This window comes from Tympanuchus pallidicinctus, unplaced genomic scaffold (genome assembly GCF_026119805.1).
Source record: "Tympanuchus pallidicinctus isolate F22 unplaced genomic scaffold, pur_lepc_1.0 scaffold3, whole genome shotgun sequence".
Classification (NCBI taxonomy): domain Eukaryota; kingdom Metazoa; phylum Chordata; class Aves; order Galliformes; family Phasianidae; genus Tympanuchus; species Tympanuchus pallidicinctus.
The window spans coordinates 1,214,613-1,229,005 of NW_026294747.1; the positions used below are offsets into that span (position 1 = coordinate 1,214,613).

A 14,393-nucleotide genomic window follows, 5' to 3' on the forward strand; every position below is an offset into this window, starting at 1 on the left:
TAGGTAAGCAGTTTTCAGCTTCAACTGAGCTTTTAAAAAACCTCACAGTCATTCTACCTTTAAAGGTAGGCCCTGCAAAAAGACCTTCTCACGTGTCAGATTTTAGTGACCAACTTACAGAACCTAACTTTCTAGAGAAATCTCATGCCCTGGGATAGTAAAATCTAAAATGGAATAACTTCTCTTCACTCTTATACTATTCATTTACTCTCTTACATAAAATTATCTCTTTTCTTGCATCACCATGAAAGTAGGAAACCTGGAAACTATCCCCCTCGATGAACACAGAGAGCATGTAGTACACAGCACAGAACTGTTCCTTAAAGACCTTTGAGAAGGACATGATGTAGGATTCTTTGTGTTGTCGTTAATTGAGTCCTTCAAATACTCAGATGTACAGATAAACTGCAAATAAAGATTATTCATCTCTGCCTCCGCATCTATGAGTGAATTAATATTTTCTATTATTTATAATGCAGGCAGTTTGACCTTGATCTTACAAGTGTCTGTGCCTGTTGTGCATCTGCAGACGAGATGGGAACATGAAGTGCTGCAGCAGTATTCATAGTCCTGCTAATTGAAAAGACTATTTAATCTCAACTGCCTTTAAGGTGGAAAGCACGCCCTGGTTTTACAGAACAAAGAAATACAAGTTCCTCACAGTTAATAAAGCATCAGCACAGCAGTACCATTCCACTGTTGTTAACACTCAGCTATTATTCCCAGCCTAAGTACTGTAAATCATCCCAGTTCAAAACAAATCGTCACTTGTCTGAATAATTTTAGCATATAATGGAGCTCACAATATTTCTTGCCAGAAGTGAAAAAAAATAAATGAATGTTGTCATCTGGTATTAACCCAACTGAGCCACAAGAACTTATCAGACATCAACAAATCCTTCAACAAATCTAACACGAGAGAGAACCAAGTACAAATAACAGGTAAAAAGCAGAAATGTTACAATGTGGGCTTGTACACGCGAGGTTGAGGCTACACTAAGGCTATTCAAATGGGAAAAGTAAAGACAAGTGAGAGAGGTATTACTATGCCATATTCCTCCTTCATCCTCACACCTCAACAAGCACATTTTGCTTTGTAAATACAAAAAACTTTTAGCTACACACTTTATTTTCATTAAGAATACAAATATCTAACAGCATGGTTGAAAATTAAAAAAAAAAAAGAGAGAGAGAGAGAGAGAGATAGAAAGAAAAGAGTTGAGCAGTTAGTCTGAAAAATTCATTTGGAGATGGTAGCCTTGAGATTAGTTGTTTCCCTCCTCTCAAGCAATAGGATCTATAGTTTTTTTTTTTCTTCTGTGTATCTCATGTTTCTCTTCAATTTATGTTATTAACATAAGCTATCAAAGCCTTGGTCTTTCAATATGACTTATACTGATAGACATTACAGCAGCTCACAAGGTTGCAGTCTGGGAAATATAGCAAACAAAGCAGCAGGGTTAGAGAAAAGACATAACTTACAAGAAATCAAATGTCAGTGTATTAATATGCGTAGGTGGGGAGGAGACAGAATTAACTAGCTCTGCTTTACAATCATTAACCACTGGTTTTCTTTCCTATAACATTCAAGACATAAGGTATTCCAATAGCTTGTAGAAATATATTTGAAGAATTTCAAAAATCCTGCTCTATGTACTTAAAGTGTCATTCCAACATGATATCAGCTTTCATCATCCCCTTCCCTCATAATACAATATTGACAGACCTTGGTTTTGTGAACTGTGGAAATTCCGAGTCAAAACACGATGATAACGAAGAAAAACGTCAAGATTCAAGAAAGAAAACTTTTGGTTCAGACACTGTCAAAACTTTTGTCAGTGAGGCAAATGGTTAAAGGCTCTACGCCCCGGCAGCACTGCCTTCTCCAACCAGCCTTTAAGAACATGAACAGAATGATTCCATATAGCACAAAAGCACGGTCTAATTTCAGCCAGCCTGGTAATTAAGAAAAAATAAAGACAGCTTAAAATTAACCCTATCCCCACTTCCAAGTGGTACCAAAGACAAGTCTGCCAAACAGATAAATTTCTTCTTCAAGGTAAGATTTCTCCTTTTAGAATAAATAACTGAATAGTCATAACAATTCTCAATCACATGCAATGTAATGCTTTAAATGAAAGCATACATTTCTTCTTCAAGATTTCTCCTTTTAGAATAAATAACTGAATCTTCATTACAATGCTCAATCATGTGTGATCTAATGCTTTAAATAGGAGGCTGATTTCCATCATCTGTGCGAATGCATACAACTTTACCACTTTGGCCTTGTTTATGCAATCTATCCCTAAGACAAGCAGATCCTGATCTACGAGTAGCTGGATGTGTTCACATGCTTGGATTATTATGTCGGGAACTCGAAACCACTTTATGCTGTGATGCTTAGTTCAGGGACAACGTAAAAGCATACTGAAACCAATTCCTATCTATGCACAATCTAATCAGTATCTGTCAGTGTGTGCAATAAATGGAAGACTGTCACTCCATTTAAGCTCAACATAAGACTGAGCCTTTGGAATAATGAAGCAAAGCTTTTTTATGGGCAGTGTGCTGTCCAGTATGGGTAAGAACCACGCTGATAAATAGAAGGTGCCCTGCTCCTCCAGGGTTGGAGTTCAAACACTTAAAATGTTCTGGACTGATCTGGGGAGTACTGCAGAAATACTGCTTCAGCCTGGAGAAGAGAAAGCTCCAGGGAGATCTGATGGTGGCCTTTCAGTGTAAAAGGGTTGGTAAGAAAGAAGGGGATAGACTCTTCAGCCAGCCCTGTTGTGACAGGACCAGGGGAAATGGTTTCCAAGTAAAAGAGATTTAAATGGAATATAGGGAAAAGGGTGTTTTTTTTTTACCGTAAGAGTAGTGAGACACTGACACAGGTTGCCCATAGAGGTGGTAGGTGCCCCGTCCCTGGAGACAGTCAGGGTCAGGGTGGATGGGGCTCTGAGCACCCGAACTGTAGGTGTCCCCATTCACTGCAGAGGAGTTGGACTAGATGACCTTTAAGGATCCTTTCCAACTCAAACAATTCTGTGCTTCTACGATTTTAAGGCATATATTCATGCAAATACCAATAAACACCAATTTATACGTTAGTCACACTGACTACTGTATATTTTAACACCATCAAAGTTATTTTGTGTTGCTTCCATACAGCAATAACCCATTATCCTCAAACTTATTTCAATTTATCCTAATCAACCTACACGTACCAAAATTTTAAGCAGAAACACGATGATAAGATAAAGATACATATGATCATTGTGATCTTCCTCATGGAAACACTCTACTACCCAAAGCACTCTGTAGCATCTTTAATATCACCTAGTAGGGAAATAGGAGTCTAGAAAATTATTCAGCTTATTATCATCCAGTCACTTAACTCTCTTATGCAGCGATAAGAAATACACATTACCTGAGAACATGCATCTCTAGCCACATTTCAGTGTCTAAAGGGAAGCTGTAAGAAAGAAGAGGACAGACTCCTTAGCAGGGTCTGTTGTGATAGGACAAGGGGAAACTACTTCAAACTAAAAGAAGGGAGATTTAGATTGGATATAGGAAAAAAGTTGTGGGTTTTTGTTTGTTTGTTTGTTTGTTTTCTTATGGTGAGGGTAGTGAGGCATTGGAACAGGTTGCCCAGAGATGTGGCGAGTGTCCCATCCTTGAAGACATTCAGGGGCAGGCTGGACATGGCTCTGAGGGCCTCATCAAGCTGTAGGTGTGTCTGTTCATTGCAAGGGAGTTGGGCCAGTGACCCTCAAAGGTCCTCTCCAGCACAAACCATTCTATGATTCCATGATAAATTATATTTAAGCTTGTCAATCTTACAGAAAAAGCAGAGAGAGAGGATGAGATGAATCCTTCTCCACAAGTGCCCAAGACAGACATTTAAGGCCAGCTGAATTACCTTTTGGAAGCAATCTTCTTTCCTCCTCTTTTTTGTACAGACTAGAAGAGGAGCATAGGTTCTCACCTTAGACCAATGAAATGATCTTTGAAGATCCCATTCTTAACTTGTGCAAATCAGTTCTACTCATTTCAAAGAAGTTACCTCAAAAACCAAATCAATTTTTCTCCTGTTTTCCAAATAAGACACTCATCTTCAAAATTACTTTAAGTAACAGTAAATAAATGTTTTTAACCGTGAAGAGAAAAAACAAGTAGACAGGCCACTAGTCTCTAAGTCATCTAATTATTACCCTTCTCTATAGGCTGTGAGCAGAAACTCTTCTGTCAAGCACCACTGACCAGATGTTACATTCATTAGAGATAATAAATATGCAGCAGTGTGACAAAGATTCAGCTCACCACAACGTAAGCATCAAACACTGCCTCTGAGAACAAGCACTGTAGTAATGGAAAATGTGCCGTACGGAACGGTCTTACAGGCTCATGGAATTTTTTTCCCAGAGCATGCTTTAAGAGAATCATGAGAGCTAGAGGAATTATAGAGTATTCTTACATAGCATTTGAAGAACATCCACTTAGTTTGGCTTGTAGTTTCTAGACTGATATTGCTTTAGTAATCAAAAATAATATAGAATAAGAGCAAGCTTGGGAACAAACAGCACTGCATCAGAATAACTAAGCCTCAATTATGATCTTCAGTGCTAAAGGAGTTAAATACTCAGGGGTGTGAGATGCCCTTAAATAATTCAGTCCATGTTCTTTGAGTAGATGTCTGATTTATTAAATATTCAGTAACACTTTGAAGACTGGAATAGTGTCAGATCTCAAATTAGAAAATTTCCTTTTAATGTCACTCTCGTGTTAATTTCTGCCATATTATTTCAGGCTATTTGCCACAACTCAGGCTAGATAATATTAATAGTATAAAAAAGGTTCTTCTTTTTTATTGACATGTCAGTGTGCTGTCTAAAAGAAATAAGCAATTCTGTATTTCACGTTCAGCTCCACTAACTTCAAAACAGAAAAAGTGACCTGGCCATGGATATGGCAATCAGAAAGAGAATTTTAGGACCTTCTTGTATCTAACTCTAGCAAAGCTGCATAGAAACAGTTTGTATAATTATTCAACTGGTAATATTAATATACTATGCCAATTTATTAAAACTGTATCCATATACTTGGTCTGAATACAAAATAAAAGCTTACTGCCCATGAAAAGAAAAGGGAACAAGAAGATGTAGATGTCAAACAGTAACTCTGCTACTAAACAAAACCAGTTAATGTAGATCTGCCAGGCTTTGAAAACAGGCAGTTATGCTGGGAAATCCCTTCCTGTCTTGGAACATTATTACACAAATCCTTATTATATGGCTCCAACATTGTTAAGCAAACTGCTGTGCAGAAAATACTGAATCAAGATCGTTCACACATCGGGAATTTTGTGCCATAAAATGACTCTGCTGCCTAAAATCTCCTACACTCTCCTGGCAAACTACATCCATTCTAGGATAAAATTCCCTGTTTACCTCAGTTCATTCCTAATGTTTTCATCCATGCAATAATTCTAAATTACTTCCAAGTTGATGTTGATAACAATTTTGCTTGTATGGGTTTCAGGTTCAGTTTGTACAGAGAGCAGATGAATCATGAATGGTTATCTGCAACTATTATCTAGAATATACCGTACTTCAAGTGGTCAGTCATACTTCTGAAATTGAATAGTTTAGATGAGACATTCAGTGCTCAAGTGCTATTGATATGGTAGTCAGATTTCTCATATGTTTACCAGAGAGAATTCAGCAAGAACACTGAGAGAATAGGAATAAAAACATTGCTAACTCATCCTCACTGCTAGGGAAAGAGGAAAATACACAAGCTATTCAAATTTGCATTTTATCTTCCACACTGGTGACCTTATACCCTATGTATGAGTCTGTGTCTGATGTGAGTAAATCCCTCCAGATCAGAAAGAGGTAAATAAACTATATAAAGAAGCCACCACTGATATTTTCAAACTTCTACTGCATAGCACACTTAGGCTATTTTACTGCTGTTCTAGCAAGAAAAGAGAAACTGTGACAAGAAAAAAATGCTCATATGAGTAATGAAACTCACAGGGTCTGCTTTCAATGTGAACACAAAGTAATTTTCCCTTTCAACTCTTCAGCTCAGACAGCCTTTGGCATTTGTTGAGCATTGCGTTTTGATTTCAAGTAATATTCTTCTTTGCTCAGATGAGTATGAACTTTATGTGGCATCTGCACTAAAGTAAAATTCATTGGCAAACCAAGGTCAGACAGATTTTCCCAGTGAACACCTGAGTTTCCAAAATAATTCACATTAACACATTGTAAGCAATCCTAACCTAGTATTAGCTATCTAAATTATAATCTGATTTACTTTTTAGAATACAAATATGTCCTCAGGCATCTCACCAGAACAAGCTGAGAGTCTGTGCATCATTTTCCTCAAGGCAGGCTCTGAAATTCTGCCTACCCTGTAAGATTTCCTGCTTCTTAAACGCATAATTATTTTCTGAAAATGAGACAAAATCACAAATGGGTTCTTGAAATTGAAGTACAAGACTTAAAAGCAACTGAGTGGGGATTTATTCCTGAAGCATCACCCACAGGATTTGTATGCACTTTTCTAGATCATATAGGACTAGCATTACATTTATGACACTGACATTTATCTAAATGTTTTAGTTATCTCTGGGACCTGATAAACTTTCTATATAAATGATATTGCATGTCCTCATCTTTCTGGCACCACTAAGCACAGATATAAATATGAAGTTTTCTTCATATGATCATTCCCACGTATAAACTTGAAGTGATGCTGAACTGCTTAATTAAAAAGAGAGACTTTAACTAACTGAACATAGCTGAAGCACATTCAGTGGCAAAATACATATGCATATATTCTTTGAATACACATATACATACACACACGTATATTCTGTGAGCATGTATATACATTCTTTCTGACTCTTCTTCATATCTCTCTTTGAAATTTTCCTTTGCTGGGTCAGTACATACATGAATATACACATTTCACACGTTTATCAACAGTATTGTCTCTTTGAGACCTCCTATATATTTTAAAAAGTCATTTACAATTAATTCCTCTCAGCACTACTTCAGCACTTGGTAGTTTAATCTAGCTTTTATGACAAGACAAATGTGCAGGTATCCCTCTGTGGCAAAAGGGATAGCACTCACCAAACCCACAGAAGCTCCCCATTTAAATCTAGAGAATGTAAGTAATGTGATAACAATCCCACAAGATGGCACTCCACCACACTCAGCTGGAGAAATACTGGGCACTGCTGCTTGCTCTCTTGATTGCTTATTTACAGGGACGATTCAATCCTCCCTGAGTCATCTGGAAATAGTCAGCATGCAGAAAAGAAATCGTAATTTCTGCACTTGAAAGTAATGTAACAAAATAAACAAAAGGAATGAAAATGCAGAACGGTGAAAACTACCATTTTTTCTTCTAGGAAACATGAAGCATTCACTTTGTAGATACATGATGTGAACAGTTCTTGAGGTATGAGAGGCTGTTACTGCAGGACTGGTGCCATTACATCTTGAGCATTGAAGTCAACTCAGTCCCTACCAAAGACAATCCCCTAGCTGAAGCAGTGTTTTTTAAGTCAAGCTGACTGGCCATAAAGGATGCAAGGTTAACATTCAGGTACTAAAAGCTAGTGCAGCACCAAAATGGGCAGTCAGCTCTGTGCAATTAGTCAAAGCAGCCAATTAGGCAAAGTAAAAAACAAAACAAAACAAACAAACAAACAAACAAACAAAAAACAACAACCCACACCTCAGTGTAATTTCAGCGCTCTCTTGAGAGTCAAATAAATTCTTTGAAACTTATTGGAAGTGCAGATGATGCATGCTGTCTCTGCAGTAAAACAGTATGAAAAGACCCCAGGGCATTACTGAAGATAAATCAGAAGTGCATCAAGATTATCTTCCCAGAGGCACTGGTAGGAAAGCAGTCTCAAAGGATGCATGCAGAGATGAAATCCTACAGAAAGAGGAAGATCCTATGAACTGTAACATCTCAGAAGATAAACAAGATCACCTAGGTTTTCTTCGGGCATTCTAAGTCTTCTGCCCATTTATCTAGTTTTATCCTCAGTATTTTTAAGTAAAATAGATTGGCATCAGAGCTGTTTGGTATTTTTTAATTCTTGTCCTGTACAACAGCGCACGGAGTCCCAGAATCAGCTGTACAGCGTGCATTAAAACTTCCTATGCCAGAGGAGTCTCAGACCTCCAAGTAAAAAACACTAGAAAAACCCAGCTAACAATCTACATCTTTCCCTAAGATCAAGTGATGAAAGAATCTATTAAAACAAACAGCCACGACATTTCCTGCTGTATAGTTATTTCATCCGAAACACTGCAGGCCCCATCTAACTCAAAGCTACCTGCTGACTTCAATGGGCTCTGGATCAAGCCTCAGCAGAGGAATACTTTCCAGTTCTCTTTAATGAGACACGCAGTTGATTAACAGCCCTCCTGCCTGCTACTCTAATGGTAATGCTTTCATTTTTATGCTTCTCGGAACTGCAGATATGCTTGTATGATCATCAGCAAGAAAACTTTAAAGAAAAGCTGTGTAACTGCAGCATCCCCTAGTGAATTTACACCACTCAACTGTTACAGGAGATCCTATCATGAAATGATAGAAATGTTGGCTCCATGAGAGTGGTTGATCCTCTACAGTATTTGAGTATCAACAAAATACTGATGTAAAACAACCATTCAAGACAACAGCGTGAAAATAGGATAGCTTTGAAGACCTTCTGAACTGATCAGAGGTAAAGGAAGCTTAACAGAGACTGCAAAAAAGATATTCTTTAGCAAAGGATGAAATTTAAATGCTGATGGCTGTAGTTTAATCATATTTATGTTGCTACAAATCTAGAACAACTCAGTTTGAAAAATGCTTCAGCTTACACCTGACTACTGGAATTCTGCCCTGGGCTGCAGTCTTGTAGCCAGTCCTTAAGAAATATTAATAAAAGAACTGAAATCAACATAAAAATTGATAAATCACAAGATGCTTAAACGAATAAAGATAACCTATCTGTTAAAAGTTTGGAATTTACTTGTTTGTTAGCACAGAGAGTCATAAATGTCTCTACACCTAAATCTACCCTTACTTGCATTGTAAAGAAGGAATGAAAAGCACTGACAATTGGACAGCTGAATTGTGGGCTGGGATTTAAGCTAAACACCAACGCATTGTTAAAAAGTGATTCCCATGAAAAAAAGGACGAATGGCACATTTCTACTTATGAGGTCTTACCATTTTAACCACCTATGTTTTCACTTCTGACAAGCATACTTGCACTGTCTGTGCCAGAGGGAAACGTCCAACAGAAGGTTGAGTTTGAATCCCTCATGTTTAACAAGCAGTAAAATTCATAATATATCTTGAGTCTTAACTTTCAAAACTGCATAATGGCAATCAGAAGAAAAACAATCCTGTAGATGTAGACTTGGCTAGGTTTTCTGTTTTCTCCATGTTATTTTATTAGTGCAAACATTACTTCTCAAAATGCTGCTATATTTAAAAGAATAGAAAAGGGGACTTTGGCTTGTGTAACACTGTGCCTGAAAGTACTGATAAAGATAAAAAGTAAATGGGCTACTATTACTTATTGCCTTTGAAAATATCTAAGATGTTTGTCGCACAGAGAATTTGCCCTTCTCAAACCATTTTTCTTTCTGCCACCAACTGCAAAAGAAACACATTATTCCATGAATTATGCACTGCTGTGTAAATATTACTCCTGTTGCTACAGGAGACACGAGATAATAATATCCCATATTTTAACTACCATGCGTAGAAAAACTTGTCAGTGCTGTTTCGGCACACGTATCATGAATCATCCAATTTACTGCTCAGATAGAACTCAGAACCTCCAAGAGAATCAAGTCCCTGTCACTGGAAGAAAGAGGTTTCACTTAGGTGACAACTTAAGCTGAATGGGTCTTATTTTACACATCTCAAGAGCATTTGAGTTCTTCTTTCAAGAGCTTTAGTGACATTTTTGAAGACTAAAAGGAGATAAAGAATTTGGCAAGCCAAACCATAACCTGGTGTAAATATGCTTCAGTTATCAAAGATTCCTGAACTTAAAGGAATTATTCTTGCATACTAATTACTGCCAATGTCCTTTCACTGCCAAGAAGAGTCACTGCATTCTACTTCAGAGCAGACAGAACTTAGTAGGAAGATTTATCTACAAGCTTCACCTGCGCAGCATTTTGAAACTGTTTGAGCTGTAGGCTGTTCACACAAAGAAGTCGTAGAACTGTCAGAAAAAAATCTGCTGCTTTGGTAGCACATACCTTTTCAAATCTTCTGAACGCTGTTTGTTCATAGGAAAATGGTGGATTTTAGGAAAAAATAAGTGGACCAAGACTCTTAAAGCTTAATTTTAGCTTATGACTCTGTTATATTTTAATATATTACAAAATTTTATTTGCAGATTGCATAAAACGGAATGGAGAAAGCTCAATCAAGGCCACAGCTCCACTTGTTTTCTCTTATGTAACAATAGTGTGATTACTTTCTTTTCAAATTCTAAGCAGTCGTTATTAATAAATGCCAATTTAAATTGTTTTGCTTCAGTGTGCAAGTCAAATTAGAATTGGTAAGCTTGTCCTTAACCTAGTATCTCTGAGCTGGTTATCTCAAAACCGTTTTCTGCTCACCTTCCTTTGTTTTCATGAAACAGTTGTTTTGAAAACAGAATGAGTACTTACAAGTTTGATACCATCACCAGTCTTATCTACTATCTTAATTCTTACATGCTTATATATCAGGCTCTCCTTCATGACAATGTGCAAAAACACACACAAAAAAGTGCAGTTAGACCACAAAAGTGTTCTGTCGCACCTACTCAACAAATGGATGCCACTTTGTAAACTGAAGTGAGATGAATTTTCTCATGTTTACTTCCTGAATTTAAAATGTAACACTTTGCTGCTGCTTCTCAATTTTAAGAAACCAATGTACCTTCACCACAAGAAGGACCAAAGCCGGTTTTCTCATACAGTACAACTTAACTAAGTGAAATTAACAGGAGGGGAGAAAGACTGCACTATCTTCAGAGCTCTGATCTCTTCCATTACTGACATTTCTTTTGCTTCTGCCTTTTTCCAGCTGTTTACATCTTTGTGTTTCTACTCTTTCTTCCTCAATCCTCAAGTCTTCTCTTGCATTCTCCGTTCATATCAAACTTAGGTTCTCAGTGCTCCTCCATTTGTTCTGTCCCAATCAGTTTGTTCTTTTGCTCCACTACTTTCTGTCCTTTTAAGTACTGGCAAATATTCTTTCTGCTCTAATATCTGCTTTAACTTCTCAAAGCTAAACATTTTTGCAAAGCTCAGAGATCTCCCACAGGGTTGCATTGCACAGGCACCAGTCTGCTTGTGCTTGTACTTAAAAAAAAAAAAAAATAAATAGTTCAGACATCACTTATTGCTTGGGGAGACAGTATGTAAAAACAGGCTGAAAGGGATTGGAAAGCATATTCATTTTTTCTATGCAAATGACCAGAACACATCTGTTTGTTAGGTGTGGTGCTAACTGGAGATTAAAGGCAGATGTGAAAATACTTGGTTGTAGTAACCTGGTGATATCCTTTTAAAAAAATAAGTTTCCATTTTCTGATGCTTTCCACTATTACTAAAATCTCAGTGTGAAGATCCCAAACTGCACTGAAAACAAACTGTGAAATGCAAGTCTGACCTAACTCTAGCAGACTCTGATCCAAGAGCAGTACAGGGCAACCATATTTCACTTCACAAAATTAGTTTCCCTCTCCTTCAGTGCAGAGCCACCAAAAGAATGAAACACTGTGTTAAGTCCAAGTTACCTCATGGGAACAAGCACTGCACAAAGCCAAGGCTTCAGTGTACTCCACTGAATTATAACACTCCAAAGAGTTTGTGGCTACTAAAACAAACAAAAAAATAATACATTCGGAAACACAAAAATCTTGGTCGTAAGAAATTCTCCTGGGACAAACACTGGGGTTCCATTGCATACCATCACTTAAGAAGGCACGGATCTGAGATACGATAAGGCCACACACACTGCAATGTGCATCCCTTTCACTTTTGGGAAGTTTTGAGAAGGTTCAGGTCTTTAGTCCAAGCTAAAAACATTTCTGCAACTCAGTGCCAACCAGATGAGTGCACAGCGATATCGTAACAATTCCAATTAAAAAATGTGCAGGATGTAAAATTGACAGTTTAGCCCTTTGATGGACAAATTAGCTCAGATTGGGCCTCAAAATATATTTGCTGACCTATGTTCTGGATAGGTTTCCTAATATCTATTTGACTGTAACAACAGAACAAAACCCTTGGTGGGTTTGTTTGTTTGTTTTTAAATACAGCAATTGGCACAGAAACCGCAGCCCATAAATGTAGCTCCTGGATGCCAGATTAATTACAAAACAACAATAAAAACAAAATTACTGAAGACAACTGTAAGAACTTGGATAAAGTATTCTATTTGGTCTCAGTAGCTAGATTCAAACTACTGGATAAGGCAGTATTTCTAAGCTCCTAGGTTTGAACGTGCAATTCAAGGGCAATCTGTGTTATAGAGGTAAAATTTAATTGTTGACAGCCTTTTGTTTTTAGCATTTCCTTTCTGCTGCAAATGCCTTCAAATTCCCCAAGACAGAACTCAAAAGCATGCAACACATGAACCATTAGGTATAACCACTTTATTTTGATTTTTCTTGTGTGGCACCTTGGTTATCTAAAAAAACACATTCTGATTTGTGATTTAATACAAGGGTAAATAATATAGGATAAGATACTGGCATCATCACTAACCACTGCATGTTGCTTAGCTGAACTAGAACCTTCACTCTTAACAGAGTATTCTTAACTTAAACTTTACTCTTAAGCTGCCTTAAAAAAGAGACAAAGAAAGAGAGGAAGAGAGGAAGAAAGAGAGAAAGGGAGAAAGGGAAAAAGGGAGAATGAGAGAAAGAAAAGGGAATTAGGTTTGCAAAGACTATTAATGCTGGCCATAAAACAGAAAAACCACTCATTCAAACCACCTTATATTCTAGAAAGTCCAGCATGTGCATGTGCATCTGCCAATGGACAGTAAGCTCAGCTGATTGCCCTTCTTAGATTTTGCACCAGCACATGAATTAGGTTTTCAGTAGGACATTTGTACAAAGCCAACAACTATATGATATTCTAAGGACTTTTCCAAGATTTGTTTTTCAAAATTCCTGGAAAACATTACAGAATAAGCAAATGCATGCTTATCATTTAGAATGAGAATAGTGAAGGGACCAAAAAAACCTCCCACTTATTCTAATACAGTAGCATGAAGAGGCTGCATGAACATAAATACACATAAAATACGAAATAGAAGAAAGCAATATAAACACCATTATCATAGAAATTAAAGGAAAAGGCAATTAGACAAAAGGAAAACAGCATTCTGGGCACAATGCATTTAAGTGAATAAATAAGGAGATATTCCAGTGGTATGTCTATATACTTAAAATGACATGAATTCAAGATGACAAATGGCCCAAATGTTCATCTTGTATAGCTGGAGGATATAAAGCCAGGAAAACAAACCAAAGCAAAGAAAGGAGAATATTTGTTTCAAATATCTGAGATACCAGCTTTTCAACTCCCCCTCTGTAATCCTGAGAAGTCTTTCATTAGAACACATCACAGCTAGTGTCATTACCCATTTATTAACTATTCTGTAACTAAAATCAGTCTAGGAAGCTCTGTGCTATGCACATACCTTTAAGCACAAGCGTGGGCTCTAGGAGCTGTTCCTGTCTTCTGGATTAGTCTCTCAAACTGATCCAGACATGGCAGAAGCTTCCAGACATTCCAACAGATCCTCAGGCTGGACAAAGAACACAGCAAGCACTCTGGATAATGTTCTTGGTCTGCAATGTAGACAAGACCTCCATTATCCATGCACAGTGTTGGTACTGAGGCAGTTTATCACATGCTTGTAACTGAGGTTGTAAGTGCTGGGAATAGGGAAAGCGTTGTACTTCTGAGGTTTCAGGAAAATGGCCGCCTTCAACATCCTCAACCAAGGGTCGGTGACAAAAAATCCTGGAGTACAATTTGAGAGCAAACGTTGAGTCAAGCTGACTCTACAATGGCACACCAACAGCATGCTGCCTCTGTCCAAGCAGCAAAAAAGCAACCAAGCAGCAAGAAAAAGATAAGAAAAATGCCTCATCAAAACTACTTACAACGCTAAAGGGTAAAAATGAAAACAGAGTCAAATATTAATTCCAAAAAGCACCTGTTTCTTTAAAAATAAAAACTGGGAAAGTACAAGCAGTTTTGTTTAAAGCAATCAGTAGTTATGTTACCATGTGTATAATCAATGGATATCAAGATGTTACAATCACAAAATAA

At 37.4% G+C, this 14,393-nt stretch overlaps 1 long non-coding RNA gene across 3 annotated transcripts in view; it reads right to left on the reverse strand.

Annotated features, from left to right (window-relative positions):
* LOC128085322 (uncharacterized) overlaps positions 1 to 14,393 on the reverse strand; it is a 55,418-nt gene that overhangs the window by 33,024 nt on the left and 8,001 nt on the right. For all 3 annotated transcript variants that reach the window (XR_008208897.1, XR_008208896.1, XR_008208895.1), the window contains exon 3: positions 13,756 to 13,906. This is a non-coding gene — a long non-coding RNA (uncharacterized LOC128085322). The remainder of the gene's footprint in view (positions 1 to 13,755; positions 13,907 to 14,393) is intronic.